The 23,060-nt window shown below is 27.0% G+C and overlaps 2 protein-coding genes across 4 annotated transcripts in view; one reads left to right on the top strand and one right to left on the bottom strand.

The window, feature by feature from the left end:
* LOC127280842 (connectin-like) overlaps nt 1–23,060 on the top strand; it is a 497,564-nt gene that overhangs the window by 119,279 nt on the left and 355,225 nt on the right. The window lies entirely within an intron of this gene.
* LOC127280858 (uncharacterized) overlaps nt 1–23,060 on the bottom strand; it is a 37,580-nt gene that overhangs the window by 319 nt on the left and 14,201 nt on the right. The window lies entirely within an intron of this gene.

Genomic DNA, 23,060 nt, shown 5'->3' with positions numbered 1-23,060 from the left:
TCCTAAAAAAGTTGCATATCTTCTTTTTGTCTATATACAAACCTAATTTACTTTTTAACCTCTTTTAAAAATAACGTCTGTTAGAAACTTGTTAATATAAATTTATGACGAGAATTTATATTTTTATATTTATGTAAATTAGTTAAAAATTGTAGAAGGGAAATTTTTTCTTTCATGCTCTGAATTTTTTGAATGTAATGAAGACTTAAAAAATGTCATTAGTTTACATTACGAGTTGAACGTCTTTGTGTATTTTCACTTTAAAATTTCAAAACGTAACCTATAATTTTTTTCGCTTCTAAAGTCCTTTTTTCAGATCACGTCACAAATGTTTTTCTTTCTTTTTATTTTCAAATTATTCCCTCATATTTTACGAAGCTGAAGTACGCAACGTTTATATAAACGATTTTTAAAGAAATAATTTTTTAAAATAAAAAATTCTATAATTTTTTGCCTAAAAATTATTTTTTTATAATTTGTTGATTAATGAAAACTACAAGAAATATTTTTTAGGCAAAAAATTATAGAATTTTTCATTTTAAAAAATTATTTCTTTAAAAATCGTTTATATAAACGTTACGTACTTCAGCTTCGTCATATTTTTGTCAGTTTTTGGGTTTTGTTTTTTTTTTTTAGTTTACTGAAATAAATTTTTTTGAAATATTGTTTACTCCATAAATTCTATTCAACTAGTTTTTAAAAATGAAATTAATTTAACGAATTAAATAAAATTTAAATTCACTTCTAAAAATATATCTAATCTTTTTCTTTTTCATTATTGTACTATAACCTCAAAATTTACGTCAAAAGGCGAACATAACCATAAAGTTTTAAATTAAAAGTCTTAGATAAAAAGGCGATATAACCTCAAAATCATATACATAACCTTCTCCTTCTTATTAGTATACCATAACCTCTACATTTAGGTAAGATAAGGATAAAGAAGAGGGGGATATGTTATGTTCATTTTTAACATATATGACTTTAAAATTTAAGGTTATGTTAGTCTTTAACCTATATTTTTGACATATGACTTTGATTTCTGAGGTTATGTTTTGTTTTAATCTACGTTTTCGACCCATGACCTTGAACTTTAAGTTTATGTTTTCGTCTTTAACATATATTTTTAACATATGACCTTAATTTTTGAGGTTATGTTTGTTTTAATCCATGTTTTTGACATTTGGCCTTCAATATTGATTAATAATTTTTATTATCCCCTTCATTTTTTATCTATGTTACATTCACGCTTCATAAAAAAAAAGATTTACTTGAAACAGCGAAAGGTTTCACTAAAATAACAAAAGATTTAACTAAATCAAGTTATGTTATGAGCTTGGTCTAAGTTTGAGGTTATATTCGCATTTTGACGGATGATCTTTTACCTAATTTTTAGGTTATGTTCGCATTTTAATCTATGACCCTGACCTAATTTTAAGGTTATGTTCTGTTGAAACACCTACAGCGATATCTTTTATAATATAGATATATATACATATATCGAACCGCAGAAACTATTTATACGTCGATTGGTGTGTTGATTTTAATGAACATTGATATAGGCCTTTGAGAATTGGAAATTTTTTTCAATATTTACAAAAATTTTCCCTCAAAACTCGTATTTTTTAATTAAATTTCATTTGCAGTTGAAGATAATTTTTATACTTGTTTTATATATATAATGAAAGGAAAAGTAGTTTATTTCATTGTTCCTATACTGTATATATTTTTTTAAAAAATGAAATAGGTACATTTTGTATTTTTATGTCAAATTTTTTTTTCTCTCTCTTATTTTTTCTCCCATTTCTCTTTTCATTGTCATGTTGATCCTTTTCTCTCACAATTCTCTATCTTTCTCTCTCTCTTCTTTTCGGTTCGTTTGGCGCTTTTGCGCGCGCTCACACCGATTACCATTGGGACAACGATTTGTGGTTTTGGTTTGGCGCTCGCCAGATCGTTTCCCTGCGGTGTAAAGGGATTAAAAAATAATTGCCCTATCTCTATTTATTTTACTATACTTCGAGAAAAAAAAATATTCATAACCGATCACATTCAAATCGCCCGAAAGGATAAATGTTACATATATGTATATATATATGTATATATTCTTCAAATGAAATCCTTTCATTTCTTTTATGCGCATATAGTCTGTTATTTTATTGCGAGATTGTAATTTAAAAAAAAAAAAATTTTGTTATTCAATGAAAAATCGACTCACAAGAGCGCTGCGAATTAACAAGTACCACAAAAAAATTGCACTAGTGAGTAAAAAGAAAATGTTAAATTTCAAGGATTAAAATATTGTGGGCAAATTTTTTTTTTATTTACACGTCTCTATAGGAAAAAAACCTCTCATCTCTTTTTTTAAAAAAATAATTATGCCTTTCAAAAAGAAAAATTTATTTTTCATTTTTTTGGGCCAAAAAAATTTTTTTTATTTGCAAAAATTTATTTTATCAATATATTGAAAGAGCGTTAATAAGCCATCGTAACTGATATTGAAGAACATTTTATTCCATCATTTAAGAAAAAAAAAATGATTGCTATATTTTTATCGTTATCATTTAAGTTTTTTTTTGTTTAGAAATGTCAAAATATTTCATTGGTTCAATATTAATATATTAAACAACTTTGAGAACAATTTTTTTTTTAATTGAGGGAAAAAATTGAAGATTTGACAATTTATCCTAAATAGTATAATAATTTTTTAAAAAAAAAATTAGTCGTTTTGTTGTCGGATATTTCGAAGTACCCAGTCATTTAATTCATCAATCATCATTTCATCGTTTGATAGTTTTCTCTAATAACATATTTGATAAAATATGATTGTGATAAATGAGAAAATGATAAATTTTTCTCGTTCGATTTCCTCTGGGCTATTCATCATTTTTCCAATTTCATTTTTTTCTCCTTTTTTTAAAAAATATCTATTGTTTACTCTTATATATATAGGTTATATATTTCTAAGTGTCCTCAACCAGTATTTTATATTTAATTTTGCTATAGAATAATCCTAATATTATATATATTTAAATTGTAAGCGATCGATTGATTTAAATTGTAACTTAAAAAGTTAAATTTGTTTTATTTTTTGTAAAATTATAATTAATTTTCGATTTTATAAAAATTTTCGACTTCCAAAAAAAGTTTATTAAATTTTACCAATTAAGAGGAGGGATCGGTGAAATTTCAACTCATCGAAATTAATGTTGCTAAAGGGTGTCAATTTTTTTTTCTAGTATTTTTTGAAATCTAAAATTATTGGGGATGCATGATTATGTTCTAAAAATCATTAGTTAGAATTTTCATTTTTTGGAATTTCATTTTTCACAATTATTTTTGAGCCGAATTTTTATTTGTTTGAATTTGTATTTTGCAGAATTTTCATCAAACCGCTATTTTCTTTATTACAGAGTTTTTATATAATCGAAAATTCACTTCACAGAATTTCTATTTGCTCAAATTTTTATTTAACATAATAGGCATTTTAAAGAATTTTTATTGGGTAGAATTTCATTGCAAAGAATTTTCATTTTATTCTTTTAGATGAATTTTCATTTGTTCGAATTATTATTTCATATAATTTCCATATAACCGACATTTCATACTACAGAATTGTTACTTAACCGAAAAATCGTTTAACAGAATTTTCATTTGTCCGAAATTGCAAATAACCGAACAAACAATCGATTTTGGCGCGATTTTGACGTAGCTGAAGTACGCAACGATTATGATAAACGATTTTTAAAGAAATAATTTTTTAAAATGAAAAATTCTATAATTTTTTGCCTAAAAAATATTTCTTGTAGTTTTCATTAATCAACAAATTATAAAAAAATATTTTTTAGGCAAAAAATTATAGAATTTTTCATTTTTAAAAATTATTTCTTTAAAAATCGTTTATCATAAACGTTGCGTACTTCAGCTTCGTCGATTTTTAAATTAACCACTCAAAAATTAGCCATAAAATTGTGATTGGTTGATTTTAAAAATCGCTCTGAAATCTTTCCGTCGATTGTTTGTTCGGTGTTATTTGCAATTTCGGACAAATAAAAATTGTATCAATTAGAAATTTTGTTAAATAATTTTTCGGTTAAGTAAAAATTCTGTAGTATGAAAAATCGTTTATACACAGAAAAAACTTGGATTCATTTTTGTTGCAACTCATTTTCTTTTGGGTATCGAAATGAGTATGGGACAAACTTTATGTTATTCAAAATGATACTGGCTGGAATTTCAGATTTCTAAGTTGGCATCAAAAGCAGAGTAATTTTGTATTTCAATTAATTTTTCTAATATTTCAACAACACCAGAAAGATTATTTTGACCAGTACGAATATTTAGAAGTTTTTAAATAAAAATAATTTATTATTATTTACGTAGATAATAATTAATTTCATAAGTTTTTAAATTTACCGCTATTATTTAAGTTGGTAGTACCGTTCCTATTGTCAAAACACATGTTTTCATTTTTCTAACCTAAAAACATATTTCCTTTATTATTTTATTACGCGATTACAACCAATTTTTAATCAAATATATTAAGTCTAGCGTGTTATTTACTTCTTTGTAATTATTATATTTCATGTTTTTGTGCAAAATTATTCTTTATTTCACAATATTTTTCCATTTTTCTTCTTCTCAAAATGAAACTTACCTGTTTCATTTTGATACTTTTACCTTAGAACTCGAAATGAGACAACCAGTTTCATTTTTGATGCGTATCAAATCGAGTATAAATTTTGTACTCAATTTGAGATCAGGTTTTTTCTGTGTATGGATGAGGCATATGTTTTGAACGTTCAAATGAACGAAAGTTTTTTTGCAACTTCTTCAAGTACGAATTTTATTAAAAAAGATTGTTTTAAATACCTAAAAAGATGTTATTAATTTAATAATTGTTTAATTTACTGTTTTATTTTACATTGTCATTATAATTTTTAAAAATTTATAAATTGAAAAAAATATTTCCTTCATTTGAACGTTCAGAATTTTTGGCTCATTTCTATGGAAATTATATCAAATAATATTTCGAACAAATGAAAATTCATCTGAAAGAACAAAATGAAAATTCTATGCAATGAAATTCTACCCAATAAAAATTCTTTAAAGTGTATGTGGGCAAAGGACGTTTTTTTGTGGTTTGAAACTTACTCTGAAATAAAAAAATGATTTTGGGTTAAAATTTTGGAGAAATGATTTTGTTTGGTACAAGGAATCTCGCTGTTCTACTCATTTACCATAACTTAACGCAAAAATAATAAAAATGTATGTGCCGCCATCTTTGTTTTCATTTTCGTTTATAAATGCCACTTTTTAAACTTCATTTTTTAATAATTTTACTCAAAATTATGCATTTTTTGGAGAACAGCGAGATTCTTTGTACCCTAATCTATCATCCTTCAAAATTTTAGACAAAAATCTTTTTTCTCATTTTAGAGTGAAACGTATACTACCAAAACACATTTTCCCATACTAGGTCACGTGGGAGGTTTCCACATAACCTTAAAATTCCTATTATGTTAAATGAAAATTCGAGCAAATAAAAATTCTGACAAATAAAAATTCAAAGAAATAAAAATTCTGTAAAGTGAATTTTCGGTTATATAAAAATTCTGTAATATAGAAAATCGTTTTGATGAAAATTCTGCAAAATACAAATTCGAATAAATAAAAATTCGGCTCAAAAATAATTGTGACAAATGAAATTCCATAAAATGAAAATTCTAAACTTATGATTTTTAGAACATAATCATACACGTCCCCTAAATAATTTTCGAAATTTCCAAATTAAAATAATGTTTATATAGTTTGTGATGAATTTATCACTCGGTGATATTAATTATATTTAATATGAAATTATCAATTTCTCCAAGTCATTTTCAATCAATTTCCCCAAAATGACTTGGAGAAATAGATAATTACATATTAAATATAAAATCATCTTTATTTTTAAATCAATTTTGTTATTTTTTTCCGATAAAAAGTTTTCAATTTTTTTTTCCACAAATCATATGTGTGAACACATACACAGATGTATATATATATATATGTATAGTAGATTGAAAAAGGTCCTTGAAAAAAAAAATATATATATATATAAACGCAGATAAAGCTGATCGCTCGCAAAGTTGAGAGAAGATTGTCATTGTCATTGCTGCTTCTAAAAGTAGTTAATTTAGCTGTCGGAGGCAGTAGAAAATACCATTTTTCTTGTCAGACATGTAGGTTTTCATCGCGGAACCATATATATATACAAAAAAAAAAAAAATAAAAAAAAGATGAAATAATAATGAAAAAAGGAGTTATTGAACTAAAATAGCGTGAGGCGTGGGAGGAAGGGAGTTGGTGGAGTCGACTGACGGGCATCGAAAATAACGAAGACGGAAGAGTATCGGTTTGCTATACGGGGGTAGCAGCCAATTTCGTTAGTGTCGGTTGGTTCGCCGGAAAATGGATGTAATTAACGTTTAATTAACTCGACTCGTCGACATCGTGTTCAGATCGCGGCTTATCGATGGATCTGCTAGAAACCCTCTGCAACCTCCAGTCATTTATCGTTATATCTATGCTTTGCTATATTAATTAAAATACTCGTACATCCCTTTATCGCTCATTATAATAACTAAATCTTTATACATACACATCAATCGCTTATTATTATTATTATTATTATTATTATTATTATTATTATTATTATTATTATTATTATTATTATCATTATTTTAATTCAAAATCCACTTATTATGCTTGTATAAACTATTTAGTAATTTAATTATATAATTTATTTTGATTTTTAAATATTAACTATGTTTCTATCCGGATATAAATTTTTGATGTAATTTAACAAAATATTCTTTCTGAATCAATCGATTTCATTATTCGGCATTTAAGCCAATAGGATATTTTAATCCAAATTTATTATCAAATCTAATGCCATTAAGAAAAAGATCTTAGTGGTGTCAAATTTGTCGGAACCTCCGACTCGTTCAAGAACACCGTGTCAAAATCAATTCTTTCCATTTCAAAAGTAAATTTTAATCCTTATTCTTAAAGAAATCGAAGGTCTCTGAATATTCGCGCTATTTTAATTCTTGGTACTTTATAAGTTGGTTTGATAATCTTAATATATTTTGTGTGAAATCGTAATACTTTGGAAGGGGAAAGGCGACAAGGGGACTTATGGGTGCTGCTGGTTAATTGTGGGGAAGGGTTTCCTGAATGTGGTGTCGATTAAGAAAATAATAAATTTTGTTTTGTTCTCGTTTTAAACCAATTGGGTTGATAGATAATCGGAGTAGCCACATCTTTACGTGATGCCGACAGGTATATCTAGATTTTTCAAATTCTTTTCAATGTTCCTTTTTTCAAGTTTAAATTTCGGCTAATACTATTTTATATTAAATTGATTTATTAAATATTCTAAATTATTAAATAATACAGTGACGAATTTAATTTGTGGTTTCGATAATGTCGTGGAGCTGTAGATGAGGGATTTTTTTAAGTCGACGCCAACAGCACTCAGATCCAGTTGATACCAGACACTATTTAAGTCTTTATAATTTTACTATTTGTTTTGTCTTAGATCCATTCATTTCTTTAATCAACGTTATTTAATTACGATATTTTAAATATATACCATTTTTTCCGATCGCAGAGTGTTTTTTTAAATACAAAATTGTTATATTTTAAGTCCTGAAATTTCAACGAAGCTGAAGTACGCAACGTTTATATAAACGATTTTTAAAGAAATAATTTTTTAAAATAAAAAATTCTATAATTTTTTACCTAAAAATTATTTTTTTATAATTTGTTGATTAATAAAAAATACAAGAAATATTTTTTAGACAAAAAATTATAGAATTTTTCATTTTAAAAAATTATTTCTTTAAAAATCGTTTATATAAACGTTGCGTACTTCAGCTTCGTAAATTTCATTTCGAATCAATTCGGTGATTTTCTTAGATCTGTGTATAATCAGGAGTAAATATGTCGTAATACACATTAATTTGCCTAGCGACGAAACGGAGAAATTTATTTTGAACGCGCTCTAGTTTCATCAATTAGTAATCCTGGTAAGGATATTGTTATTGTAAATACGGTGCGCCAGAAGTTTTACGTGCCCGATTTAAATAAAATTGAGTTTTTATATAAAAACAGTGTTTTATGGAGAATCAGAATTTATTTAATCTAATAAATACTGTAATAAATGATAAAATAATTACTTATTTTCAATTTTACATATAAATAATTATATTGCTGTAGTGTTTGTGTCCGATTTTAAAAAATTAAATTTTAATGTTAAAAGAACGATTTTAAGAGTGACAAAATTTATTTAAGAGAGTCGAATGGTCTCTGAATTTTTTTGGCAAGAAGATACCTTTAATTATAGCTCTATAAAAACGGCACTAAACGTGAAAATGATAAACATTGATTTTAAAATACTTTCTTCTCGAAAGACAGACACTTTTTACAAAAGCAGCTAGAGATCGTTATCTTATATAAATTTCCTAAATCCGAAAGATTATGCGAATCCATACCAAAAACACGATTGCAAAACGAAAAGTAATATAATGACAGGTTCATTACCTCCTGCCGCCGTCAGATGGCAGCAGCATGTAGGGCGCACAAAGTCGCAGCTGTTATTAGATTACTTTTCTACTTTTTGTTTTGCAACCATGTTTTTCTATGGATTCGTACAGTCTTTTGGATTTAGGAAATTTTTAAGATGAAGATTTTGGCTGATTTTGTTAAAAGTGTTCGTGTTTCGAGAAAAAAAGTATTTTAAAATCAATACTATTTCACGTTCAGAGCGATAATTAAAGGTCTCTTCGTGCCAAAGAATTTCTGATACCGTTCAACACTCTTAATGCATAAATATAAAAACGAAACAAGAAAATAACTTCATTGTTAATAAATTTATATGAACCCAAATCTAAAACATCTATTATCTATACGCATACCTATATAAGTATACATTAAATAAATTCTGGTTCCTCATAAAATACTATTTTTAAATATTTAAAACTCAATTTGTTTTAAATTGGGCACGTAAGCTGATTTTAAAACCTATTGAGAAAAGTTTTTTTATTCATCTTAGAACCATAATCAAAAAGAATTTTTAAGTGCCAATTCATTTTTATTTAAACCTCCTTCTGGCGCACCGTGTAAAGTCTAATTTGGATCTAGCTAAAGCAAAATACAATGATTTTAATATTATTAAATTTTTAAAATGACATATAAGCATTTCGTTGGATTGAGACAATTACTTTGAGTGTCGCATTAACAGCGTTAGCAATATGGGTATATCAAACCTTAGATTAGAGGAAAAAGTGACCCCCAGCTCATTCATTCTGGTAACCCTTCTCAATTGATCGCTACTTCCAGTATAGTTGTACAAAATAGATTTGTGTCAAAAAAAAAGAATATTACATTGCATTTTTTGACATTAATAGATTAAACCTGATGATGATTTTATAAATTTTTAATGTCGTCTGCAAATAACAAGCGGCTAATTGATCTTTATTTCTCATCTTTTCATTAAAAATTAATAATAGTAAATTAATTAAAGGGAATTTGTGAGCAATTTTTCAATGTTATATTATGGAAAATAAATTATTTTTATAGTCGAAAAAAATATACATAGAACTTTACTAATTTACTAAAGGATCGCGTGATGTACATGAGAGTAAAAAAAAAATACTTCCACGCGGAAAAGGCTTATCACGTCCAACATTAAGGATAGTACACGAAGAAGAAGAAGAAGAAGAATAGTATACTGCAATAAAAGACGGACATTAAACTTGGGAGTTAGCGAGGCAAAGAGAGGACGAACCAAGTATCTATATAGAAAAGATGCGAAGGTTTTTGCCAAGAGGTCTGCATTAGGTTTAAATTATGCAAAAACATTGATTCGTCGACATGAAACATGCAGCCCAACATTCTCTCTCTCTCTCTCTCTTTTTTCTCTCTTTTCTATGCAAGTGGAACGATGTCTCGTACAATATAAACTCAAGCAAAAGAATGAAGGAAGGGCAAGTATATCAACATTGGATTAATTCTGATGAATTGCCGTACGAGATTGTTCGTGATTGCCTATATATGTGGAACGAGTGTCCCAAGTATCTCGCACCGTACATCCGGACTTCATCAATGATGCATTTTCACGAGACGATGTCTCTGCTTCGAATTCCTTGGGCGCTCGTATAGAAAAAGGAAAGTTTTGACGCACGTCTCTTGATTCGACCCCAAAAACAATTTTCCTAGACGATTCGAATCCAACAAACTTTGAAATAATAATGAAGGCCTGGTGATCCTAACACCAAAGGAGTCATTTCGACTCTAACTAAATTAATTATGAGAAGCCAATTGAATGAGATTACAAACGAAAAAAAAAGAAAGATAGAATTCTTATTGTCTTTATTATATATATTGTGTACTGGGGTTGTACCATGCGCTATGCAATTTTATCAAATATTCAACTATATGTATATTCTTTCTAATCAGAGGCAATGTCAAGTTTTATCGCTATATAAATTTTCTCTATAAAAATCTGAAGTAATGAAAAATTTTATTTGCCTGAAATTCTTAACGATTTAAATTAACGAAAAGGTTTAGTATTTTTTTTTTTTTTTTAATTTTAAATTTTATTATAAAATTTTTGTTTCTGTATCTAAAAATAAGTTAAGATGCTTTTTCGGCTTTGGGAAAAATCACAGTAAACATTTCTCATCTTTTTCTATTTTAACAATTAACATTACAGTGTTAAAAAAGTATTTTATTTATTATTTGAAAATTATTTAACAGTAAATTAATATGAATTAATTAAATATGTATATAATTACATAAAAATGTAAATAATTTTACAGCTGCAACATTTTACCAAATTGAAAATATAAAAATAATTATAATTCCTAAAATTATTTATTATATTTGACTAAACATTAAAAAATTAAACATACATTGTTTCTAATTTTTATTCACTTTTTTTTTTTTTTTTTTTTTTTTTTTTTTGCTTAGGGACTATTGGGAAAATCTGTATACAGATACCTTGGCTTCCGCATGCCAAGGTTATGTGGGGTTGGTAAAAAAAAAGGAGAACAATAAACAAAATAAGCTGGCGAACTACTACCAGCCCCGACCCACTAAAACCCGTCAACCTGATTCAGTTTCACTAACCATCTGACTTGAGCGCCATAATTTGTACTTATACTACAATCCAAGATGGCCGCTGTGTCTCACGTTCCTCCCATAGCATTGCCTATCCAAAAGTATATAGAGATCAATGGTATATCTGTATTAATTATTTTTTTAAATTAATTTTTGTTATTTTTATGTTTCAGGTGAGCTTCAAGTTTCTATCAAAGAATATATATATATATATATATATATATATATATATATATACCTATGCGTAAGTACAATACGAATTAAATTATAAAATCTATATGTGATATAAAGAAAAAATGTTCTATTACTGCTTAAAATCGAATACTTTTTTTCGAATTGAGGAAACTTTTTTTTTTTTAATTAAATTATTATATGGTAAAGTTAGGATATTAAGTGATATTTAAATTAATTTAAAATTTATTAATAAATGTAAGGTCGTTACTAATTAAATGAGTATTCGTTGTCAATTTGAAATAGTTAAATTGGGAAATTTCAAATTTCATCAATCCAATAAGAAATTTATATTAGGTATGTAAATGTCAATTGATGGAATTGATAAATTTGAGACAAATTTATATTGTCGATAAGATGTCAATTAATTTGATCTGTAACAAAAAAAATTTACAATGATTTCATTTTAATCTCAACACAATATTCTTTCTTATATATATATATATAAGAAAGAATATTGTGTTGAGATTAAAATGAAATCATTGTAAATTTTTTTTGTTACAGATCAAATTAATTGACATCTTATCGACAATATAAATTTGTCTCAAATTTATTAGCAGATATATATAACAGATATATATATCTGTTATCTCATTTTGCTGAATTTTCTTCTCTCTCGCTAAATATATATATATTTACTTTTTTTTTTAATTAATTAACCCCTTGACAGTCCAGGGCCCATATGTGGCCAGAAAAAGTCGTGCCACCTTTGTGCAAGTGGCCATATATGGCCATCGCAAAAAAATAATACTAAATTTAATTTGATTCGCCTGAAATTTGTTACTCGGGGGTTTTTGGGGTCGCTGAATCCAAATTTGAAGTCAGATTTCAAAAAAACAAAATGGCGGACCCAAAATGGCGACCATGAAAACTTAAAATTTATCAGATTTACATGAAACTCGTTGCTCAGGGGTTTTCGGGGTCTCTGATTACGAATCTGAGGTCGGTTTTTCAAAATTCAAAATGGCGGATCCAATATGGCGGATAATTTAAAAATTAATGCGTTTTGACCACAAATTGTTACTCGGGGGTTTTCGTAGTCGCTGAATTCGAATTTGAGGTCAGTTTTTCAAAATTCAAAATGGCGGATCCAATATGGCGGACAAATTTTTAAAAAATCAAACCGATTTGCCTGAAATTTGTTACTCAGGGGTTTTTGTGGTCGCTGAATTCGAATTTGAGGTCGGTTTTTTGAAATTCAAAATGGAGGATCCAATATGGCGGACAAATTTAAAAAAAAAATTTTTTTTTAAATTTGTCCGCTATACTGGATCCGCCATTTTGAATTTTGAAAAACTGACCTCAGATTCGTAATCAGAGACCCCGAAAACCCCTGAGCAACGAGTTTCATGTAAATCTGATAAATTTTAAGTTTTCATGGTCGCCATATTGGATCCGCCATTTTGAATTTTGAAAAACTGACCTCAAATTTGAATTTAGCGACCCCAAAAACCCCCGAGTAAAAAATTTCAGGCAAATTGGATTGATTTTTTAAAAAATTGTCCGCCATATTGGATCCGCCATTTTGAATTTTGAAAAACTGACCTCAAATTCGAATTCAGCGACCACAAAAACCTTAAATATGATGAAGTCATATTTTTTTGGAAACTTTTTTTTCGGACCGTTTTAGGCCCACCAGCGATTTTTAACTGGACTGCGAAGGGGTTAAAGTCAAGACCTAATTTTTTCACGTGTTTTTTTCTCTGCGCATAATATAAAAGTCGTTTTGAAGAAAAAAAAAATTGGTAAAAAAGAAAGAAGAGAATGGCAGCGACACACATTTTCTTGCAAGAAACCTAACAAGTATTTTTTTATCAAAGGCGCACCACTTTTTTATTCGTGGTAATTGTGCTAGTCATTAAAAGAAACTTCCTGGCTCTCTGGATTCCTTCTCTCTCTCTCTCTCTCTCTCTCTCTCTCTCTCTCTCTCTCTCTCTCTCTCTCTCTCTCTCTCTCTCTCTTTGAAAAGCAAAAGCATGTCTTTGGAGCGTTAAAAATGTTGGTGTATGACGTCGCCGATGTGCATATTATATAACGACAACGACGACGCATTGCGCGAGAGCGAGCGGTGAAAATCATGTAAATTCTAAAAGTCGCTCCATGAGAATCCCCAACGAAAGATTTTCCACCTGGAGAGTTTGTAATTGGGTGATTAACTTTAGCGTAGTTAGGATATGACAGCCCTCGCTGGTGTCGCCTGCGATTTATTGCTTCTCGCCTCACTGCTTTATTTCTCTCTCTCTCTCTCCTCTGGACTCTGAGAAAGTAATAATATCTTCAGCACATAGCCAGGTGTTGCGCGAATTTATAAAAATAATAATACCGCTGAAAAATGAAGGGAAGAAAATAAAAGACCCTTTTTTCGTGTATGTAGACATAAACACACACAACTATATATATATATATATAGTATGGGTTGGGTTCATTAGACACCACTTAGGTATTTTCACGTTGTAATTAACCCTTTTGCGCGTCACCGTGAACCATATCTGTTCTTCCGCTGTTCCTAAACGGATTTCACAAAATACCTATACATAGAGCAAGAGAGAGAGAGAGAGAGACAGAATAAGCTACTTACTAAATTACTGGTGTGTTATTAGGGATGCTATCAACAAGAAATAAGGAAGCATCAGAGAAAGATTATATGGACATCAAAATGAACGATTATTATTAGTTTAAGGGGTTGAAGTTTCTTTTGTTCTTTATTCTCTTCTTTCTTGACTGACTGTGGATTTATTCTTTAGAAATAAAATCTTTAGTGTCTGCATATTATTATACATATATATATATATATATATATATATATTAGGGGGGCTCCGCCCCCCTGTTTTAATCGTTTTTTTTAAATTTTCCATTGATCTTATTTTTCCAAATGAACCACATATTTCAAAGAATTATTATTACAAATTCATTGAAATCTGAATAATTAATATTATTAAAATTAAAATTATTAAATTTTAATTAATAAATTAGAGGGATTCCACGGGTAAAACGAACAGTTGTCGGTGACAAGTTATCGATTTGGCTCAAATTTTTTAGGCGTATTCTACCTCTAAAAATACTCAACTAGCCAAAATTTCAAGCCCCTATCTCATAAAGAACACTCACAATCGTAAATTTCGTGAAAAGTGACATCTTTTAAAATGAAGATTGAAAAATCCATTTCTTCTCGAAAAAATGTTAATTTTGGTCAAAAAAAAAATTGGAAAGATACTAGTCGATGGGAAATTTTCCAAAGAATCCAATGCCGTTGGAATTTTTGACCTATCGCTAAACGCATGCGCAGTAGATTAAAAAAACTGATTTTTTTAAAAAAAATTCATAACTCAAAATGACCTATTTCGATTTGGCTCTAATTTTCAGGAAAGACAGCTGAAAAGCTATACTTTAAAATGGTTATACCTAAAATTTGCATATTTTGAGTTTTTAACCATTTTTATGCAAAATAGTGAGCTAATTCAAATTTTTTCCTTACAGTATTTGCTTTTTTGTGCGCGTGCGCAGTTATATAGACAAAAACTAAGCCCAAATTAAAAATCCTCGAAAAATTTCCAATCAGTTATCTATATTAACACTTCATTTTTATTTATTCTAAACAAATTTTAACAGAAAAAACAAATACAAGTTATAATTAAGAGCATTTCAAATATGAGAGTGTTTAAAAAAATTATCTTTTGCGTTTACTTCTTGAATTTGCCCTTGATTATCATTTATTTTTATTATTAAGTAAACGTAAGTAATTATACATAAACAATCAATAATGGCTTTTTTAGAAACTTTAATTTAATTAATACTTGGTCAGTGCGTGTGTGAAAGAAATATATAAGTAAAAGTTGTTTTAAACTTGTTGTAAAGATGATTTTAACCTCACATAACCTCACATTCGTTGTTTTTATTTTGGATTATTCATATCATTATTATTAAAAATTGAAATGAATCATGTAATAAGAATGATTTAATTAGATTTTTAATAATATTACGTCAGAAGTATATTTTAGTTAATGTGAATTTAGTGAATAAATATAAATTTATGTTTGTTGGATATTTTTAAGTGCTAGTATTAAAAGGGACTGAAGCTAAAAAGTATTACTATTTATATAAAATAAAATTGTTACAAATGTTTTTATGTTATTTCAAGCAAAAAATAAATCGCTTTTAAAATTATAACTTAATTGTTTGGATTTAATGTTTATTTGCAAGTTTTTCCTACAAAAATTGAATATATTTTCTGAAAATTCCAAATAAATTTATTTATTTTCCAAATTAAAATTATATTATTTAATCTAATTATTGGTTAAAATAAATAAAAATATTTAATAAAATTATTATAAAAAATGTGAAAAGCTACACATTATTCGATATATTAATTTTAAAATTAAAATATTTATTATAAGTAATTTTATTTATTGCAATTGATTTAAAAAATTTATTAAAACTTCTTAATTTTCAACTGAAATTTAAATGTTTATTTCAAAAAATTTCGAATATATTTGTAAAGCCGCATCATAACCCACAATTTAGTCGATTATTTCAAACATTTGGCAGCGTCGCATTACTTTTGCATGCGAGGGGATTCTCTCTACGGTTGTGCTACGGCGTCATTTTTTTTAGGTTGTACTAAGGAGGGTTAAAAAGTCTTGAAACGAACATAACCTTTAAATTCAAGTCATTTTTGGCGGGAACTCCATCTCCACTTGCGGCTATATTGAAAGTCTTGAAATTTACATAACCTAAAAATTTATGTCATTTTTGGCGGGAAATACGGAGAGAGATGAGGGAAGAACTTACTGCTTTATTCAAAGTCTTCAAACAAACATAACCTCAAAAATTAGGTCATTTTGGTGGAGGAGGGGAAATGAGAGGAGGGAGGGGGGACTTGCGGCTATATTCAGAGCCTTGAAACGAACATAATCTCCAAATTTAGGTCATTTCTGGCGGGGGAGGGGACTTGCGGCTATATTCAGAGTCTTGAAACGAACACAACCTCCAAATTTAGGTCATTTCTGGTGGGGGAGGGGAGGGGACTTGCGGCTATATTCAGAGTCTAGAAACGAACATAACCTCAAAATGTAGCCCACTTGTTTAATACGCTTGGCTCCATTCGGCGAACAAATTCGAGAGCAAAAAGAATCAGATCGTTACACATTAACGAAAAAATCTTTAATTTCTTAATATTTTTTTATTATTCTATTAATATTTATTTCTTTACAGCTTTTTATTAATAATCAAAAGAATTTATTTATTTACCCAATCGAATAAAAAAAAAAAAAAATATTGTAAACATGTCAACGTGGAAAGTTTTCAGGGAAATTCCGTTTAGAAAATCCAATAGATTTCTGATTGAAATTTAAATAATGAAAAGATTATTTTCTAATTTTTTATTATCTCCAATAAGTATATATTTTGGAAAATTTATTAATTTTTTTATAATTATATTTGGCAAAATATTTTCTGCCTAGCTGTTTTGAAAATTTAATATAAAAATAACTTTGATGGATTATATACATAGAAAAAATGTAAAAGGTTCTTTTTTAAAAACATCGTTCTTGAATCGTTGACATATTTGACAATTTTAAAATACACATGACATTTGTAATAAAACTGATAACTACAATTCTCTAATTTCAAAAAAAAAAAAAAAAAAAAAAATTGATTGAAACATTGGTTTTATTTTTAAATTTCATGTGTATTTTTATTTAAACCTGTCAAATATATTGAAGATTCAAAATTTTCAAGTAATTTAGAAATTGAACAAAAAAAGGAAAATAACTGACTATAGTTAAAAATTCTTTCTGGTCTTTGTTCCAAAAATAAAAAACGATCTTTTTTGTGTTTTATTTTTATTTGAAAAGAGAAACAACTTAATTTTTATAAAACAATAAATATTTATTTGCATTGAAAAAAATTAAACGGTTGGGCACTTTGCCTATTTCTTGTGAGAAATTAAATAAAAATTCAAACTTGATTCCTTTTTATTTGGCTTAATAGTAGACAGTAAAATTTAATAAAAAAAAAATATTTTTTTTTTATTTTACACAGAATTAAATTACCCTAAATTCTATATAGTTTTTTTTCCACTAATGAATTTTTATTTGCATTTATTTGTCATTATTTAAATATAAAAATAAAAAAAAAATTTAACCTTTTTAATATAATATTGTCATGGAAAAAATTTCTAGTTAAAATTATTGTACATAAAAAGTATATTTTATATTAGTATTCCTTGTTTTCGTGACTGAAAATATTTGACGATTTTTTTCTTGAATGACTTGTAACATCAGTTAAGAAAGACCCGGTAGTCAGCGATCAGAATATTTCTGCCATTCAATTTTGCCATTAAATTTTAGAGGTATGGGTACCTTTATGTATATATATGTATACATATTACACATATATATATATACACTCATATATAACGCTTCGTCGCGTCTTCTCTTCGGCTAAAGTAAATTACGAGCGCAAGAACGTACGGTGTAATTTTCTCTCGAACGATTATACTCTCTAACAGTGAGAGGCTTTTCGGATCTTTCATGATAAAAAAAGAGAATTATACGACTTCTCAACCTGAATAAGAATTAATAAATTGACTATATATATATATATATATATATATATATATTGATAAAAAGAATCGTATAATAAATTTCTATTTTATTTTGATAATTTAAATTGACAAATAAAATTTTTTTCTATTTGTTTTTTAAATTGCAAAATTTTATTCTTCTGTTCTAGTTCCCGGTATTTGGACAAATTTTAAATTGCCTCATATCGATTAAATGAAATTCAATTTTCTTCTTTCATCTAGAATAATTTTTTTTATTTAAAAATTCATTAAAAAAACTGAACTAGTTTTATTTTTTCATTCCAAACAAAAATTTCTATTAAAATATAGATTTAATGTTTTTTTTTTTTAATTTTAATTTTTTTATTTATTTAAATAAAATTCAAATATTAATTTCATCTAAAATAGAAATAATTGAAAAAAATTTAAACTATTAATTCACTATAAATAATAAAAGTTGAATTTCCACTGATCGATATAAGAGAGAATAATTCACAAAAAAAAATTTATTGTTTTATTATAGAAATTTCAAGAGATAATTTGTTTTCTTAATTTTTCATGATGATGATAATTTTTTTTATTGCACCAACTATTAAATGATTGCTAATTTTGATTTCATTAAATGAACTTTGGGTATATAATTAATTGACATTTCGATTCTGACAGTAATTGAAATGCAAAATTACTTTTTGAATAATTGAATAATGCGATTGAAATATTGTCTCTCTGGTGGCAGCATCAAAATCGTCGTAATTTATTAGTAACCACGACTATACTATGTCTATTTTTAATTCAATACTGAAAGCACATGAATTGTTTCCTAAATGGATTTTGCTTTTGTATCGTCATTAAATGATAAACATTTACTAATAATTTTATTCGGGAATTCAACATTTTTAAGAGCATTTTTTTTTTTTTTTTAATAACCAAGAAAACAAAAATGTGTTTTTAATTTTTTTTTCTTAATTTTCATTATATAGAAATTGTTGATTTAGAAAACGATTTTTTGGATAATTAATTATAAATTATATATTGTAAATTTGAAAAAAAGTTATAAAATAAATGTTAAATGAAATCTTTTTTTCATATAGCTTGAAATGAAAAATAACAACAGTTGAGAGTTAAATAGACAACAATTTTCCTAATTGTTTGTAGTTGTTTCTTTTCAAAAGATTTCAAAAGACACAAAAGTAAAGCAGAACAGGAAACGAAAAGAACTTTACTAAAAAACTTTTAGTTGAGAGTATATACTTTCTTAGTTTTCAAAGCCGTTTTATCTAAAAGGTGTGAGTTTTTCATTTTGTTAAAAAACAAAAAAATACGCTTTCATCTTATAAAGTTTCATGAACAAATAAATTAAACATTCTATGAATTTATTCTATAGAAATAAAATATTCTTCTATTTAAATTAAAAAAAAAAAAATTGAAATTAAATTTTAAAATACTAATATATTTGGTAAAGAGAATGCATTTTGAAATTTTTAATAAAAATCTAAAAAATTATTATTTATTTTATAACTGTACTGAGCATAACTTCCAATGGTGGAAAATAAAATTTTATTTTTTCATGAGAAAATTAATGTAAAATGTGACAATAGTCGTTTAAATGTAATCAAATTTGTTAGTTCTGGACAAATTGATGTAAACGTATATATATATATATATATATATTATAGTATAAAATAATGCTCGATATATAAATATATGAAATAAATTGTATGCGTTACTTTTTAAAATGTAAAAAAGCGTCGCGTATTTTTTTTGTAAGCGCGTTCAGCAACCTCATAAAATTACTTTGTATCGAAACATGAAAATTCGAGGCAACTTTTATGAAAACATTTTATCAATTTATGAGGGGCAAGCTTTTTTTTTGATTGGATAATATTTAATAAAAATGACAATACTTTTTTTAATAATAACATTTAAAAAGATTAAAAAAAAATCGTTGTTATTTTTGTTTTATAAAAAAAATTTAGAGTGAACGTTAGTTCTTTTTACAATTAGGATTTAGTATAAAAGTTATTTTTTTATAAACAGATTTAGTGTGAAAGTTTGTTTTTATTTAGAAGGTAAATTGTCAATATAATGTTTAAGTGAGAGAAGCACAATTTCCTTATATATATATATATATATATATTATATATAATTCACAGCACGATCGAGTGAATTTTCAAATTACAGAAGTTGTTAATTCGAATAGCTTTAAAGCCGAAAATTCGAATCTCGTTTTGACCATCTATCGTCTCCCCTGTTATTCGTCATGGCGATTTAATTAAATAAACGTACCATTGGTCTGCAAAGCTTTCATACATATAGGAGAAGTATGAGAGCAAAGTTCTAATCGTCAGAATCACTTGCACTTGCTACTTTGGAGAATGACAATAGACAAGCTCTACTCACTGAGAGTGCGCGACATTATGCAGAATATTCTCGTATTTCTCATCACTAACGCTCTACCTTGGATATATAGGAATGAATTTATAAGATAAAGGAATACGCGAAGCTCTCTCTCTCTCTCTCTCTATATATATATATATATGCACAATGAGAAACTGGAACATGAAATCGAAAATGGTTGTCTTGAAATACCATCCAATGAATAATATTCTAAAAGTTGCATTAATTATATATTTTTATATATACATATATTATAACGTCAGATTTTGAGATTAACTTTATTTTAACTCAAAACACGTTATCTATACTTATTTAATTTTTTAATATTGACAGACACCTAATGTTATGAAAAATAACTAAACCAGAAAATAGTTAAATAACTTGACAAAGTAAACGTTTATAATTTTACATATAGGAAAAAGCAGCTCAGGAACTCTATTGTTACCTTACAGCAAACATTAGATTGCGAAAAGGAGGTGATAAGGATAAACACCATTAATTACACCAAATTTATAACAATTACACTATTTATTCATATTCACTTCAAAATTTAGAAAAAGTCAAATATTGGCAGAAAGTTGTAAGACAAGATTCAAATTCTATTTTATCTTGGAATTTTTATAATAATGACTCAGAAGAAAACGACTCATAATAATTATTTTGGAACTCACATCCCCTTTAAGGCCAGGTCCAAGTGAGGCAGCGCCATCTACATTGAAACTAAAATTTTGGAAAATTTTCAACAGCCTTTTCTTGAAAACAAGAAGGTAAAATGCTTTTTCCTTTATGGATAATTGATTATTGGCAAGATATACACCAGCTAAAATTTTTTTTGAGTTAAAATAATAAAAAAAATTTCATGTCAATAAATTAAATACGAGCACTTTTTTCACAAAAACTGTAACAGTACTTTCTCAGAAATTACAATCAATAATGCAATTTTCATTTGGAAAATTAATAAACGCTAAAAAATACACGACCTAAGATTTACCAATCACGAAAATAAGAAAAAAAAATTTTCTTAAATATTTAACATATTGATACTGCTTTACTGATTGTGACAGCCCTTTGGTAGATTATGTATTTCAGGTGGTTAGCAACAGCGCCAATCTCCTCCTTTCGGCAAAACTGCGAAACGTCTGGTGACATATATAACCTGCCAAACGGCTGTCATAATGAGTAAAATATGTTATGTTAAAAAACTTTTTTTTTGTTATTTTCGTGATTGGTAAATCTTAGGTCGTGTATTTTTTAGCGTTTATTAATTTTCCAAATGGAAATTGCATTTTTGATTGTAATTTCTGAGAAAGTACTGTTACAGTTTTTGTGAAAAAAGTGCTCATATTTAATTTATTGACATGAAATTTTTTTTATTATTTTAACTCAAAAAAAGTTTTAGCTGGTGTATATCTTGCCAATAATCAATTATTATCCATAAAGGAAAAAGCATTTTACCTTCTTGTTTTCAAGAAAAGGCTGTTGAAAATTTTCCAAAATTTTAGTTTTAATGTAGATGGCGCTGCCTCACTTGGACCTGGCCTTAAATGATGACCTCTCTCCTCGGTGTCAATTAGATTAATTAATATTCAATACAATATTCGCAATCGATAATCGATACGCGGCTGTCGGTAACGCAGATCCCTGAACTATCAGATGATGAATTAATTGATGTGAGAAGTCCATAGGAAAATGTCTGCCAGTAGTATTTTGACAAATCATCAACAAAACAGCATTTTCGTTTTTCTGGTGTTCTTGAATATTCGTGACTCACATCTACACTGAGAGAAATGAATAATTGGGGCTACTACTTTTTTTTATTAGTAAAGGAGGTATTTATTCTCCTGTCTATTTAGTTAGTAAAATTCAGTAATGTTTTTAGTGAATTTTAATATTTTCGATGTCAAGCGCAACTACATATTTAGAATTAGTAAACAGGAAATAATATCCATATCTTCAAAAATAGTTTCAGTTACCACCAATGCAAAAGTTTAACTATCAGAGTAGTTGGGTTTACCATTTTTTTTTTTTTTTAATAAACGCGGTTGGCAATTGTTAGCAATTCGGTTGGCAACACTGTAAAGCACGCTCATGCTCGTAAAGCAATGTCGTCAGAAAACGTGAACATTTGTGTTTATGTAATTATACATTTTTTGTAATTATATAATTTCTATACATATAAATTGTTTTATTGAGTGTTAAAAAAGTGCCGTGGATTTACAGGAGTTATTAATCTCAGAGGGGTTCGAAGATTATGTAGATGGTTTTGAATGTAAGTGACAATTAAACCAATAAACCTAACTTATAAAATTTTATTTATTATTATTCGCATCATAAATAAAATATGTTTATTATAAGATTCTCCTCACTAATAAAATAATAACGGCAACTATTTAACTTTTTACTATTATAAATGGTATCCCTGACTATTGAATTAGCAGCAGTATAGCTTACCAACGAAAAAGGTATTCGTAACCATTTTATTAGTTGCTTTAACTACTTTGTTCTCTCAGTGCAAATATATACACCAGGAAGCTCTTTCTTTGATGACTTCTAATTTTAATTAAAATTAAAGATAATTTGATTAATATATTTATTTAATTTTTTTCTCTCTGGTAATTTTTAAACCATATTGAAAATTATATATAAGAAAAAAGGGAAAATTTCTCCCGATTGTTATTAAAAAGTTTAAACCCCGTGGACT

This window comes from Leptopilina boulardi, unplaced genomic scaffold (genome assembly GCF_019393585.1).
Source record: "Leptopilina boulardi isolate dan_hultmark-lab unplaced genomic scaffold, ZJU_Lbou_2.1 LbouV2_255, whole genome shotgun sequence".
In the NCBI taxonomy this organism is placed as follows: domain Eukaryota; kingdom Metazoa; phylum Arthropoda; class Insecta; order Hymenoptera; family Figitidae; genus Leptopilina; species Leptopilina boulardi.
Note: the sequence above shows the minus strand (reverse complement) of the source record. Positions and strands in the feature narration are given on the sequence as shown.